Source organism: Microtus oregoni, unplaced genomic scaffold (assembly GCF_018167655.1).
Source record: "Microtus oregoni isolate MIOR12 unplaced genomic scaffold, Mior012 000026F_ref0000081, whole genome shotgun sequence".
Taxonomy (NCBI): domain Eukaryota; kingdom Metazoa; phylum Chordata; class Mammalia; order Rodentia; family Cricetidae; genus Microtus; species Microtus oregoni.
The window spans coordinates 25406776-25422145 of NW_024543085.1; the positions used below are offsets into that span (position 1 = coordinate 25406776).

Consider the following 15370-nt stretch of genomic DNA (forward strand, 5'->3'; position numbering starts at 1 on the left):
TGGTTCCCTGCCCTGCCCTGTGTGTGCTGATATAGTGCCCTCTAAAGGGATGAAGTAAAGCTCTAATGTGATACACCCTAACTAAATTCTCTTTTGTCTTGAGGTTTTTAGACAGGGTCTCTGTGTATTCCTGGTTGGCACAGAACTTTCTGTGTAGACTAGGCTGCCTAGCTCTTCCTTCTGAGTGCTGGGTTCAAAGGCAAATGTCACCATACTTTAAATGGGGCATAGCAGCACATCTTTAATTCCACTTGGGAGGCAGAGGCAGGTGAATCTCTATGAGTTTGAGGCCAGACTGATCTACAGAGTGAGTTCCAGGACATACACAGCCTAGTCTACAAGAGCTAGTTCCAGGACAGGAACCAAAAGCTACGGAGAAACCCTGTCTCGAAAAATCAAAAAAAAAAAAAAGCCACAGACTTTTTTAAAACTCAATTTTATGTTAATGGGTATTTCACCTGCCTGTATATGCACACTATTGTGTGTCTGGCACCCTTGAAGGTCAGAAGGGACTGGATTCTCTGGATCTGGAGTTACAAATGGTTGTGTTATAACTAGGGGTTTCTCTCACCCCTGCCAGTTCCTGTATAACCATGCTGATGTCTAATATTAATTACAAACAGTTTGGTCGATGGCTTAGGCTTCTTACTGGCTAGCTCTACATATTTAAATTAGCCCATATCGAATAATCTGTGTATTTCCATATGCCCTGTGGCTTACCCATAATGCTCTGGCATCTCTCCTCCAGTGGCCACTGCCATCTCTCTCAACTCCATCTTCTTTCTCCCTCTGCTCAGTTTGTCTTTCCTACCTAGCTATATTCTGCCCTGCCATAGGTCGAAGCAGCTTTATTCATCAGCCAATAAAAGCAACACATATTCTCAGCATACAGAAGGACATTCCACATCAGTTGTTTTGTTTTTTTTTTTTTTTTTTTGGATTTTTCAAGACAGGGTTTCTCCGTAGCTTTTGGTTCCTGTCCTGGAACTAGCTCTGTAGACCAGGCTGGTCTCGAACTCACAGAGATCCGCCTGCCTCTGCCTTCCGAGTGCTGGGATTAAAGGCGTGCACCACCACTGCCTGGCTGTGGGTAGCATTCTTAACAACTGAAACTTCTCTTTAGCCTTATTTTAATTTTATTTATTTGTTCGTTTGTTTGTTTTGAGGCAGGGTCTCACTACCAGTAGCCCTGACTAGACTGGAATGTATTATGTAGACCAGAGGTTGACCTTGAAACTCTTAGAGATCTGTTTGTGTCTGCCTCCCAAGTATTAGGATTAAAAATGTGTGTAACCACGTATGTTAGTCAGGGTTCTCTAGAATTACAGAACTTATAGAATAAATCTCTCTCTCTTTCTCTCTCTCTCATATATATGTATATGTAATATATATAGATTACATATACATTACATATATATATGACCTATTTTTATTAGAATGACTTACAGACTGTAGTCCAGCTAATCCAACAATAGCTGTGAACAGAAAGCCCAAGAAACTAGTAGTTGCTCAGTCCCATGAGACTGGATGTCTCAGTCAGTCTTCAAGTGACATGGGCTTCAATACCAGTAAAGGAATAAATGGAAGTGCTGGCAAGGTGAGTATAAACTGGCAAAGAACAAAAGTTTTCTTCTTCTTTGTCCTTATATAGACTTCCAACAGAGGTGTGGCCCATATTAAACCTCAACCATCAAGATCCAAATTAAAGGCCTGTGTCTTCACAGCCTTAACCGGATCAAAGACATGTATGTATATATGTATGTATGTCTTCACACCTCAAGATCTGGATTGAAGGTGGGTGTCTTACTACCTCAAAGGTCTGGACAAGAAGTGGATTCACCCACTTCAAGCATAAACGGGACAGTGGAGGCGCACACCTTTAACCCCAGTACTCGGGAGGCAGAGGCAGGAGGATCTCTGTGTGTTTGAGGTCAGCCTGATCGACAGAGTTAGTTCCAGGGCTACAGAGAGAAACCCTGTCTTGAAAAAAACAAAAGAAACAAACAAAAAATCCGACACTACCTCAGGTGTTTGACTGCCCCAGGTTGCTCCATCTCTGACCAGTGGGAGCTCTTTCAATTGGATTTCACAGTTGAGTTATTATCGTGGGCCATAATCTTTATAAGAAGAAATAATATAGAGGCGGAGGAGGAAATTCAGTTAGTAGGCTTGTCTAGTATGCTTGAAAACCTCAGCATAGAACCCGGTGTGTTGGGACAAGCCTGTAAACCCAGCACTCAGGAGGTGGAGCCAAGAGGACAAAAGTTCAAGGTCATTTCCTGCTAACTGTCAAGGGCTCAAGGGTTCAGAGTGGCACACACCTTTAATCCTAGCACTAGGGGGTGGACCGAGGCAGGTGGTTCTCTGTGAGTTTGAGGACAGCCTGGTCTAAGACAGTCAGGGCTGTTATATAGAGAAACCCTGTTTGGGGAAAAAAATAGTGTGGAAAGAGAAAAACTATGTGTTCACTCACACAAAGACCACGGAAGAACCCAAACCTGATAAAACCTTGTTTTGGACTTCCAACCTCTAGAGTCTAGAGAAACCACCATGGACAGTAGCACTAACTATAGTGTACCAATATAGGCCTTTCACCACAATTTAAAGAAAATTTTAGACCATGCTTGGGATGTATTGTATGAAAGAAGAATCTCTTTTCAATAAAAAAATAAAAGAAAGTTTTAGAAAAAAGGCTTTTACTGGTGTGTGTGTGTGTGTGTGTGTGTGTGTAGGTGGGGGGTGGTATTCATGGGCCATGACACACATGTGGAGGTCAAAGAACAACATTGGGAATTTTGTTTTGGTTGTTTGTTTCAGATTTACTTATTTATTTCAGGTGCATTGGTGTTTTGCCTGTGTGTATGTCTGTGAGGATGTCAGATCCCCTGGAACTGGAGTTACAGACGGTTGTGAGCTGCCATGTGGGTGCTGGGAATTGAACCAGCTGGAAGAGCAGCCAGAGCTCTTAACTGCTGAGCCGTTGCTCCAGCCCCCGATATTGGGGTTTTTATTGTTCACTTTTTGCAGCTGTGCCTGGTCTGGAGCTCACTATGTTGACCAGGCTGGTTTTGAACTTAGAGAGATCCATCTGCTTTTGCCTCCTGAATGCTGGAATAAGGCTTGTGCCACCACACTGACTTGAGGACAATATTATAAAGTCATTTCTCCTTTCACTTTTACAAGGATTCCAGAGATTGGGGGTGCACTGGGGGGCTGGGTCAGCAGGTTTACACAGTAAGTTCTGATGCCTCATAAAATAACAAAACATTATTTTAAGATGTGTTACATTCTTTTATGCTGTGGAACATTTGTTTAATGATGCAAAGATGTGTTGCATTTTTTCATGTTGTATTTGTTTAACTCTGTGAAGCTGTGATTCTTTGCCTGCCTGAAACACCTTATCGGTCTAATAAAAAGCTGAATGGCCAATAGCGAAACAGGAGAAAGGATAGGCAGGACTGACAGGCTAAGGGAATGAGTAGAAGGAGAAATCTCAGAGAAGAAGGGGGATCAAGAGAGAACAAGGGGAGGAATACGGTAGGGGCCAGCCACTCACACAGCCCCCAGCCACCCAGCCAGTCATGGAGTAAAAGTGAAAGTAAGATCTACAGAAGTAAGAAAAGAAAAAAAGCCCAGAGCCAAAAGGTAGATGGAATAATTTTAGATGAGAAAAGCTGGCTAGAATCAAGTCAAGCTAAGGTCGGACATTTAGAATTACAAATAAGCTTCCATGTATGGTTTATTTGGGAGCTGGGTGGCGGGCCCCTAAAAAGTAAAAAACAACCAACAACATGTGAGCCTTTTCAAAGGCCCTTCTCACTACAATTTAAAAGACAGACTGACAACCCAAACACCCCCAAATTGACTACTGGAAAACTACAGTCCTGAAATCCCATCTACTCAGGAGGCCAAGGTGGTTAGGGTAGGGGTATCCCAGAGTTTGAGGCCAGTCTAAACTACAAAGGGAAAGTAAAACACATAAATAAATAAGCAAGCAAGCAAATAAATATTTTTTGTTGTTGTTGCTTTTGCAAGCCTTTAATCCCAGCACTCAGGAGGCAGAGGAAGGAAGATCTCTGTGAGTTCAAGGCCAGCCTGGGCTCGTGTATATAGTGAGTTCCAGGACAGCCAGGGCTAAATGAGAGACCCTTTCTCAAAAAAAATAATAAAATAAAATAAAAATAACCCAAAACAAATAACGTCCATAAAACCACTTACTGCCAGGTTGAAAATGTAGCTCGTGTTAGAGCTAGCACCATGAGGCCCTGGGTTTGGTCCCCAGTACCACCCAAGCGAAGCTACGCTGCCTACACAGATGTGTGTGGGCTGTATGGCACGTGGCCCTAATCACAGCTGAGCTCTCAGCACGGAAGGCCTGGGTGGTCCGGGTGGCCTGGTGGTCTCCCCTCTTCCCTTCCCTACACAAAGCCTGCTCTGACCTCCTCTGTGGCTCCTGAGAAATCTCTGGGCTACTGTCCCCACCCCCACCCCCAGTCAATAAAGTAAAGGCTCAATCAACACTTCCATAGCCTCCTCTCCTCTTCCTTTCAGCTTCTCCTCTCCCCAACTTTTCTCTTTCTACTGGCTCTCTCCCAGAAGCCTACAGATTTTAGTATGTGTTTGGTCTACTATGACCATAAGCTTTCTCTATCACAACTTCGTTCGTAATTTAATCTACCATTCCTAAAGAAATCTACTAGCTGGGCAGCCAAATATTCAATGACAAACTGAAAAAAACTCTCTCCCAATTAATGGCCTCTAGATACCAATTTTCTATCTTTTTTTTAAAAAGTGACTGATTTTTATTTTATGTGCATTGATATTTTGCCTACGAATGTCTGTGTGAGAGTGTTGGATCCCTGGAACTAAAGTTACAGACAGTTGTGAGCTGCCATGTGGCTGCTGGGAATTAAACCAGGGTCCTCTGGAAGGGCAGCCAGTGCTCTTAACCACCAAGCCATCTCTCCAACCCCTCAATATTCTATCTTAATAGGCCGTTATTGTCATCACTTCTGTGGACATGTCTTTGGGGGACACATAGTCACTTTTGATAATGGACCTGTTTTAAGATAGGTGTGTTTGGGCATGGCTGTAATCCCGGGGAGAAGCAAAGGCAGGAAGATCTCTGTGAGATCCAGGACACTTGTCTCACAAAACAAAACCCAACTAACCAACCAAAGACAAATAGGAAGTCTAAGTGATCACATACAGTACACACAGACCTCTGACCCCCATCCTGACCTTTGTCAGTTCAGCGCCTTACACAGAGCACTGCATCCAGCAGACTGAAGCAATTAGAACTTTGCACTGAAAGTGCCTGCCCACTGGGCGGTGGTGGTGCACATTTTTAATCCCAGCTCTGACAAAACTCTGTGAGTTCAAGGCCACGCTGGTCTACAGAGGAAGTTCTAGGACAGGCTCTGAAGCTACAGAGAAACCAAGTCTCAAAAAAAGAAAGAAAGAAAGAAAGAAAGAAAGGAAGGAAGAAAGAAAGAACCCATTAGAAAGCTTGTCCACTTAAAGAGCTTTTCCTAAAAAATCCTATGCACCCCTTATAATTTTCATATATATATATAGTGACATGATTTATTTTCTTGGTTGTAGATTATTGTACTTAACTGTACTTTTTTAATTATTTTCTACTTTCTTGTCCCCCCAATCAACTGCCAAATTATATTAACCGTATATTGTTTTTCTTACAATGTTTCTATTCTCAGTGCTAATTAGTTTAGACTTCCAGCCATCTGCCTGGATTGTCACAATGGCCTCCTGTATGCCCTGACCTTAGCAGCTTCTTAGATTTACGCTGCTCTGTTTGGTTCATCCCATGTTCTGTTCGGATTGCATCATTTCCTAGCTTAGTAATCACCGCTTTTGCCCGACGCCGTGGCTCACGCCTTTAATCCTAGCAGCACTCGGGAGGCAGAGGCAGGAGAATTTCTGTGAGTCTGAGGCCAGTCTGGGCTACACAGTGAGTTCCAGGACAGCCAGAGCCGTTTAGCAAGACCCTGTCTCAAAACCTCCATCCCCAACCCAAATCATCATCATCATCACATTTTTCTGATTGCCTCGTGTATGACTGTCCTCCAAGCCATGCAACTGTCATCTTGAGGTCAGTTGCGCCCTCCCTTGCAAACAGATTGTTCCACCTGAGCTTGTTGACTGTTTGCATCCCCTCAGGGAGGGTTGGGGAGAGTGCAAGACCCTCATCTTAGTGTCCATTTGTTCACTAACACCTGTGTAGGCAACTCTGCCTTAGTTTTACGTGGCCTTAGGGAAAGGCCCGGGCTGACTGGGAGGTGGGGCTCCATTTACAAGCTATGGGAAAGTCCTCATTCCGGCTGGCTAAAGACTTCCTGGCCAACCAGGTGGTGGCGGCGGCGGTGCAAGCCTTTAATCCCAGCACTCGGGAGGCAGAGGCAGGTGGATCTTTGTGAGTTCGAGGCCAGCCTGGTCTACAAGAGCTAGTTCCAGGACAGGCTCCAAAGCTACAAAGAAACCCTGTCTCAAAAAACTAGAAAAAAAAAAGACTTCCTGGCCTTTAGGGGAGGGATACTCACACCCCACACCCTTATAGGTTGCCTCTCACCTGTGCTCTGTAAGAAAGCCCAATGAACTCACCAAAGCTGTGGTGGAATTGTGCTTGTGTTTGTTGCTAGGCTCTTGGGAGGAGGAGTAGACTCTGCTTCTATCTTCGCCCTGGGAAGGAATTTAGCAACATGCCTGCCTACAGAATCTCTGTTCTTTCTTCTTGCTCTTCCTTCCTGCCTTGGGTACTTAGAGAACACTGGAGTCTGATGATCTTGGGAGATCCTTGCCTGAGAGATGGAACTTCACTACTTTCCTTTGAGGCACTCAACACTGCCCCAAGTCCAAGTGTTTTTCCTCCCAGGTTCATTTCAGATTGCTTTCTTTTGGGGGTGGGAGTGTGGATCTGTTTAGAGACAGAGTTTCTCTGTGTATAGGCCTGGCTGTTCTGGCACTCCCTTTGTAGACCAAGCTCAACTCTAACTCACTGAGATCGGCATGCCTCTGCCTCCTGAGTGCTGGGATTTGAGGTGTGTGCCGCCCTGCCGCCCAGTTGATTGCTGACTGATGTGGGATGTCCTTGTCCTTCTGTTCATGCGTTGCTTTTATTGGTTGATGAATAAAGCTGTTTGGGCCAACGGCTTAGCAGAATAAAACCAGGCAGGAAATCAGAACAAAGACAAAGAAGGGGGGCATGGGGGGGGGCAGAGTCAAGGGGATGCCATGTAGCTGCTGAAGGAGGACACAGTGAAACCTTACCCGGTAGGCCACAGCCTCGTGGCAACACAGAATAACAGAAACGGGTTAATTTAAGATATAAGAGTTAGCCAGGGGCTGGAGAGATGGCTCAGTGGTTAAGAGCATTGTCTGCTCTTCCAAAGGTCCTGAGTTCGATTCCCAGCAACCACATGGTGGCTCACAACCATCTGTAATGGGGTCTGGTGCCCTCTTCTGGTCTGCAGGCATACACACAGATGGAATATTGTATACATAATAAATAAATATTTAAAAAAAAAGAGTTAGCCAGAAATATGTCCAAGCTATTGGCCAAATAGTGTTGTAATTAATATAGTTGCTATGTGTTTGTGTCTTGGCTTCCGGGAATGAACAAGGAGTCTCCTCCTACAGCTAACTTTCTTAGGAAGTCTTCCCAAACACCACTATGAGGAGCTCAGTGAGCCTCACAAGCCGCCCAGTGTACAAGACGGTGGAAGATGCTTCCCTAAGACTCGGCCCTGCGCTCACAACTCCTGAAAGCAGGTGGCTCCTTAAGTTTGTGCCAACTGGAAGGACGAGATGGCACGGTGCTGGTGCTTAGGGGCGCTTACTGCTCTTCTAGACCACCCAAGTTTGGTTCCCAGCACCTACGTCAGATGGTTCACAACCATCTAGAACTCCAGCTGCAGAGGAGCTGACACCTCTGGCCTCCTCACGTACTTGTGCTTACTTGCACAAACCCACGTACAAACACACATTTACACATGATTAAAGATAATACAAATAAATCTTTCAAATGATTTGGTGCCATCCATGCCTTGCTTGTGTCTCCCCAGTCCGAGCCTTGCCCCAGGCCTCCTCTAAACCCCGAGAGTTTAGTTGGCACTCCAATGTGTGTGCTGATCATATCTCTGCTGTGACTGTTGGAAGACAAAGTAGGTCTGTTGCCTTCTGCTAAGCTTCTCTATGGAGGCACCCCTGGTTCTTGCTGGCTCCTTGGCGCCTCACCGGGTATATCAGCTAGCAGATATGAGTATAAACTGCACTGGAAGTGCCTGTCCATTAGAAACCCGGTGGGAACACTTTCAGCAAAAGGGTAATTATGAGGGGTCACTCAGGAAGCCCATAGGCAGGGGTCCTGCAGCTGAGGAAGGGGACAGCGGGAGCCTTGAGTGCCTGTTGCTCTGCTGTTCATCGTGACCAATACTTAAGGTGCAAAGGTTGACTTTGAGGTGCGACCTGATAGGCCAGGCCCGTCACATCACACCCACAGTCAGGAAACACACAGCAAAATGCTGGTGTTCATCTGGTTTTCTCCGTTTTATTTGGTCCAAGTACCTACCTAGCCCACAGGATGGTGCTGTCAACCTCTAGGCTGGGTCAGTCTTCCCCAGTTAACCTCTCTGGAGACACCCCCACAAGCATGCCCAGAAAGGTATCTCCCACAGATTCTATTCAGGGCCAGAAGAGGGCACCAGACCCCATTACAGATGGTTGTGAGCCACCATGTGGTTGCTGGGAATTGAACTCAGGACCTTTAGAAGAGCAGGCAATGCTCTTAACCTCTGAGCCATCTCTCCAGCCCCTCCTACAGATTCTAAAGTCCAGTCAAGGGGACAACGAAGATTAACCAACGCACCAGGGAACCCCCTTTCCCCATCCCCACCCCCGTATTTGTCTCCCTCTTGATACTGATAGACTTCCTGTTTCTCAGTTATTTTGGTAAAAAATGGCCTCTGGCTGTAGCTCCCAGACCAGCTACGATGTAACTGAAGTATAGAAATAGAGGAAGGGATGGAGAAAGGAGGGAGAAGGGAGAGGGAAGAAGGGGGAAGTTGGAGAGAGACTGCTTGAACTTCTTCAATTCCAGTTTCAAAATCTCCATGGAAGGATCTGATTGGCTACTTTGAACAAGGAACCTATTTTTGGATCAGTAGTCTGCGATCAGAAGGCAATGAAGGAAGGAAGAGGACAATCCTGGGTACCCTGGTAGTGTTTATGACCTTCTCTCCATAGCTTCATCATGAATGTGACTCAACTCTCAGCTCCTAGTCTCTGTGTCTTAGCCAATCACTCGAAAGTCCTGGGACAGAAAACACATTCTGACACAGTTCTGGTCAAGGGACCACGGGAATGGGAACCAGGGAGAGGGAGGCGTTCTAGTATAGGAAAGATAATCAGGGTGTTCCCTGCATGAGGACAGTTTCCCCAGCCGGCAGACAGCTGGCGAGTCATGCCTAAAGGTGACTGTTACTGAGTAGTTGTTGGATAAATTGATGGAACGATCTCATTTTTTTTTCTAGACAGGGTTTCTTTTGTGTAGCCCTGGCTGTCCTGGAACTTACTATGTAGATCAGGCTGGCTTCAAATTCACAGAGATCCACCTGCCTCCGCCTCCCCAGTGCTGGGATTAAAGGCCTGCGCCACCACTGCTGACTATGATCTCCTTTTAAAGGGGGCAATTGTTCAACACTATTAGCTAAGTATTAGGGAGTGATTGGAAAACACACTCCACTATAGCGATATAGGAAACTTCTTAGCCTCTCTCAAATTCTTCCTTCTGCCCTTTGCTTGATTATCTTCCCGATTATCTTCCCAATTCTACTCCAAGCTGCTTGCTGCACCAAGGTAATTTCCCAAAGCAGCAGGCTTCCCTTTTTTATGGCCAGCCATCCTTCAATCTGTTTGAAACTGACAGATCCTCTCCCTTCACAGGCTCCCGTCAGGCGAGGGTCAAGGACACTTCCAGGCCCAACTCTGACCTCCAGTCCTGAATACCTTGACTCACCTCTGCCCTCTGCCCTCTGCCCTTGTAGCCTTTCAGGAGTCTCAACCCTCACCGAGTGGCACTGGATTTTCTTTTGTTTACACTGGCCCTTTCCATTTTGTTTCAGTTAGCTGCCTCCACCCTAACCCCCACCAGTGAGGAATTTCAGGGCATCTTTCAGTGGCTGAGAGGAAGACAGGATGGAAAAGATATTCTTGGACACCTAGGAATACTGCTGTTCTGTGTTTACCAGGCGTCTCTACTCGGGGAAGTCCTGGGAACAATGATACACTCAAACAAAGAGAAACTTAATAATTAACTAAACATCCTCCCCCCCCCCCCCACACACACACGATGCAGAATAGGCTAGACGCTGGTCATTTCTGTCTGTTCCCCACCCCCACCCCATCAATGCCCAACAGGAGTCTTTATGTTTTCTTTTTTAAGTTTTATTTATTATGTATACAGTGTTCTGTTCGCGTGTATGCCCGTAGGCCAGAAGAGGGCACTAGATCTCATTACTGTGCATCACCACGTGGTTGGTGGGAACTGAACTCAGGACCTTTGGAAAGGCAGTCAGTGCTCTTAACCTCAAAGCCATCTCTCTAGCCCTGATTTGGTTTTCAATACGGCATTTCTCAGTGTAGCCCTCTATGTAGACCATGCTGGCCTCAAACTCACTGATCCATGTTTCGGTGCTGCTGGGATTAAAGTGAGTGCTTTTTAAAAGATAACTTTTATTTATTTACCTTCTTGTGTGCATTGATGTTTTGCCTGCTGGTATGTCTGTGTGAGCGCGTTGGGTCCCCTGGAACTGGAGTTACTGACCGTTGCAAGGTGCTGGGAATTGAAGCCAGGTCCTTTGGAAGAACAGTCAGTGTTTTTAATCGCTGAGCCACCTCTCCAGATCCCTCAAACAGCAGTCTAAGAAGTTTACTTCTTAGCAAGACAGAGTCACCCCAAACCAAGAAACTGGTTTAGACAGGATTGTAATTGGTAGCCTCTGTCCAAGGCTGGAGTTGTCCAAGCCTGTGTTGCCCTAGGATTTGGTGACCATGTGCGTGCGCATGTGCCGCATGACCTGGCTGGACTGCCTCTTCCAAGGCCAGAGGTAGCCCTCGTCACCTCTCAGGCTGTGCGAAATAGCGAAATAATAGGACGGCTAACTCTTAATCTTGTAAATGTTCTACCCAGGAAAATGGAACTTACTTCATAGTCTCCCAGTGAGCAAGATTTTCTTTCTGTCTGGGGGACAGGTTGGGGAGGGCGGATAACATTTGCTCACAGTCTTCCTGAGTGATAAGAAGTAGAGAGACTTGAGAGTCCTGCTGAACTCACGTTTGATCCCCAGCGAAGCCGCACCGTTACCATCGTAGCCCTTGCTCAGCACTGACAAAAGCGGTCTCTGATGCTAAGTTAAGCATTAGTGCTCAAAGAGGCCATTAGGATCGCCTGCCTTAAAAGAAACGATTGTGTTTGTGTGAAGGTGTGCGCAGCATGGCAGGCACACAGAGGTCAGAGGACAACTTTCGGGTGGAGGTTCTCTCCTTCCACAGCGAGACTAGAAAAGAACACCGAACGTAGTCATCGATGAGGTCAGTCAGACCTAACCAGGTGGGTAAAGTATCTGGGTGGAGGCTTCCAGAATTTCACTGATAACCCAATCAATAAGCTCAGGAGACAGGCGAGAGGAACCAGAACTGAACTGAATGTGTAGGGCGGTCTGAGAACCTGTTGACACAGGATTTGCATACAAAGGACTTGGTGTGTTCACTGCACTGACAGAATACTCTGATATATCTGAGCCAAATAGCTGGCTAACAGGCAGCCTTGGCCTGCCAAGACACGAATCCCCATTCTCTTGCAAAGATCAGCCAGGTTGATTTGGGGGCAGTCATTTCAATTTGTTTGGGATGCTGAATGTCATTAAATCTTTTTGTTTGTTTGTTTCTTTTTGTTTTTCCGAGACAGGGTTTCTCTGTAGCTTTGGAGCCTGTCCTGGAACTAGCTCTTGTAGACCAGGCATTAAATCTTAAGGATGTACAGAATTAATATAAGGATGATGAAGAAGTTAAAGCCATATATAACAGTCATTCCATTATACAAACCTTGGTAATAAATAGTGTCTAATTGCTATTTTAATATTTGTAAAATTGGGAAATTTATAGTAGAAAAATCTGTGAAAATTTCACAAAAGGCTAAGTTAATGCCCTCTGATATTATCTTTCTTTTATGGAAAGTTGGCCATGGCCCGCTAAATTTCTCTTGTGCCTTGCGAGAGGCTCTGAGTTGCCCTCTACAAGCTCTGGTGACGGTAAAGAGTGCAGCTCTGAGGTCAGGCGCGGAACTGGTTCCATCTCTTACCGTCTGATTTTGGGCAACTAACATCTACATATTCTGGTTTCTTTATCTGTCAAATGTACTTATGTGGGCTGCATCTGAGAAGGAAATGAGAAGGGGAATAAAGTGTGGGCTGGGGATGTTGCTCAGCTGTTAAGACTGCTATTCTCACATGCAAAAAGTCCTGGGTTTGGTCCCCAGCATGGTAGCACAGGCCTGGAATCCCAGCAACCGGTGGGGGCAGAAGGCTTAGAGGTTGAACAGCATTCTCAGCTGTACAATGGAGGCTAGCCTGGGCTACGTGAGGCCCAGGATAAATAAACGGAGAAGGGGGGAAGTCCTGGGTCTAATGAGGAAAGGACAAAGCACCCCATCTTGGGGAACGAGGGATGAAGGAAATGTTGAGACTAAAAGACTAACAGTTATTTTGATGAATTTTTCTAGCAGGTTGAGAAGACGGAAGAGAAAAAAAAGTTCTGAGCAAGAGGAACAGTGTTTGCAAAAACTGCAAAATGTCAGAATTCCTAGGCTGATATGACCCAAGGCTTCCCAGGTCTTCTACAGTCTGAGAGAGACGTGGCAGATGAGGTCATCAAAGTCCTTAAACCCACCTTCAAAAATTTTAGACGCGCAGGGCGATGGTGGCGCACGCCTTTAATCCCAGCACTCGGGAGGCAAAGGCAGGCAGATCTCTGTGAGTTCGAGACAAGAGCTAGTTCCAGGACAGGCTCCAAAACCACAGAGAAACCCTGTCTCGAAAAACCAAAAAAAAAAAAAAAAATTTTAGACATTAGTCTAGGAGTAATGGGATCTAATTAAACATCTCAAGCAGGGAACTTGATTTGAATGATTTGCTTTAAAAAAAAAAAGGTCGTTCAAGTTGAAGTGTGCAGAATGGACTAGAGAGGGCCAGTCTAGTGACAGGGAGACCATGAGGTGTCTAAGTACAGCCTGAACAGAAGTAAGAAATGACAGGCAGCAACGGTTTGAAGGATTTCACTGGAATGTCTGGGCACAGGGGCATGTTTTTAATTACAGTACCTGGATGGCAAGCACAGGCAAAATCTCCGAGCTGGAGACCAGCCTGGCCTTTATATCGAGTTTCAGGCCATCCAGGGCTACATAGGTGAGACCCTGTCTCAAAAATAAATAGAAAAGATTGCACAGAGTATGTAAAGTTGAGGTAAAGGAGTAGGAATTGTTCCCACAGCGATGGGTGGTATCTTCGACGCTGTTTTAGGAGGTATCAAGGAAAAAAAGACATCCAATTTTTGAAGAAAACGTTAGTAAAAACGGATGCTTCCTTATTTGTTAAGCTGTTTTCTGACACCCTCCGGGACATTTTAAAATTATCTAGGGTGCATAAAAATTTCCAGGAAGTGTTAAAAATGCAGGCTCTCGGGGTAACAGCTGAGATTCTAGGTGATTCTGATGGTGACTCCTGATGACACAAAAACCAACCCAAACCCTCATGGCTCCAACCTCATTTGTTAGGCATGCAACTAAAGTCCTTAAGGCTTCAAGTAAAGCTCAACACACACACACAAGGGCAAAAACTGAATTTTTTATTTTTTCTTAAAATGGGCCTTGATTTGCTAACAGGTGCACTTCGGAGCCCCCCCCCCCCCCCAGCAGCATCCAGTACAGAAGGGGTTCCTTAGAAATGTTCATCTAATAACGAGAGATTAAATTACCATATTGCTTTGTACTAAACTTTTTCGCTGAAAGGTCTGGTTAGGGCTTTGAAAGAAGGAAGTCTCCTTTCAGAGAGGGGGTCGAGGCTGCGACCCAGGCCGCGCGGAGGAAAATGTGGGGGAGCCCCTTTGGAGCGGAGGTCCCAGTTCTCCGCGCCGGGGACTGAGCGGAGTCCCCTTCGGATTAGCAACCATTTTGGGCCGCATGAGACTCTCGGCCGCCGCGGCCCCGGTTCGTTCATCCAGACGCCTCCCGGCTCCAGCTAAGGCTGCACAGCCGCACGAGAGGCCGACGAGGCGGCCGGGGGTTGCGAGAGCACCGCCGAGAGCCCCCTCCCCGGGGTCGCCAGAGCAGCGCCGGCCTTGCCATCATGGCGGTCTCCGGGCGGGGAAGCTGAGCCGTGCGTCGCGTGCGTGCCTCCTCCCTCCCCTCCCCCTCCTCGGCGGCGGCGGCGGCGGCAGAGGCGGCAGCGCTCGCCATTGCCGCTGGTGGCAGGAGGCTGCGAGGAGCCGGCGCGGTCGCAGTCTCCACGGCGCAGGCCCACGGTAGCGCAGCCGCTCTGAGGTGAGTGCCCTACCGCGCAATCTCCAGCTATTTCAGCCCCGGCGCAGCCGCAACACGCCGCCCGCCCGCCGGCCGGCCGGCCCGCCCCGCAGCCGGCACCCTGCCGCCCCCGGCTCGGGGCCTGGGCCCCTGCCGGATTCGGCCTGCCTGGGGCGGGGGACCCGGGCCCGGCCCAGCCAAACCGCCACCCCGAGGATGCGCAGGCCGCACTAGGCCCCAGGCGTCCTGGCGGGCTCGAGAGGGAGGCGGCTGCCCTCCCGAGAGCCCCAGGGTTCCGGCCTCCCCTGCCGCCTCGGGTTCTCCGGGCCGCGGCCTTCTCCGCGCCGTGGAACCCCGGGGCCTGGCCTTCCCCCACGGGCTCGGGAGCGGGCGGCCCGGGAGAGCGCGCCGGGCCCGGGAGCGGGAGGTGGGTGGGCTGCGCGGGACCGGAGCGGCGGCTCGGCTCTCGCCCCCTCGGCTCTTCCCGGGTCTCGTCCGCCGGCTGCGCGGCGCGGCCGGCCGGGCGGGGCGCGGGAGTGGCTGTCTCTGGCGGGAGAAGGAGGCTGGTGGCTCGGCCGGGCGACCTCCGAAGCTTCCCTCCCGCCGGGGTGGCGTGGGCTGCTTCCCCAGGTGGACTGGGGGGCGCTGAATATGGCGCGCTGCCCACCTTCCTGCAAGTTGGGATGAGGCGCCTAGGCGGCAGTTCGAGGAGGAGGGCGCAAAGTCCTTTTGTACGCAGAAATAAGGAGCGACATTGTGTTTTCCTCCACGGCGGAGATG

At 47.9% G+C, this 15370-nt stretch overlaps 1 protein-coding gene across 7 annotated transcripts in view; it reads left to right on the forward strand.

Moving 5' to 3' along the window:
* The first annotated feature begins 14499 nt into the window (after positions 1 to 14499).
* Positions 14500 to 15370, forward strand: part of Nrf1 (nuclear respiratory factor 1) — a 101949-nt gene continuing 101078 nt past the window's right edge. For all 7 annotated transcript variants that reach the window (XM_041675514.1, XM_041675517.1, XM_041675515.1 and 4 more), the window contains exon 1: positions 14500 to 14611. The gene's annotated coding sequence lies outside the window, so the exon portion shown is untranslated. The remainder of the gene's footprint in view (positions 14612 to 15370) is intronic.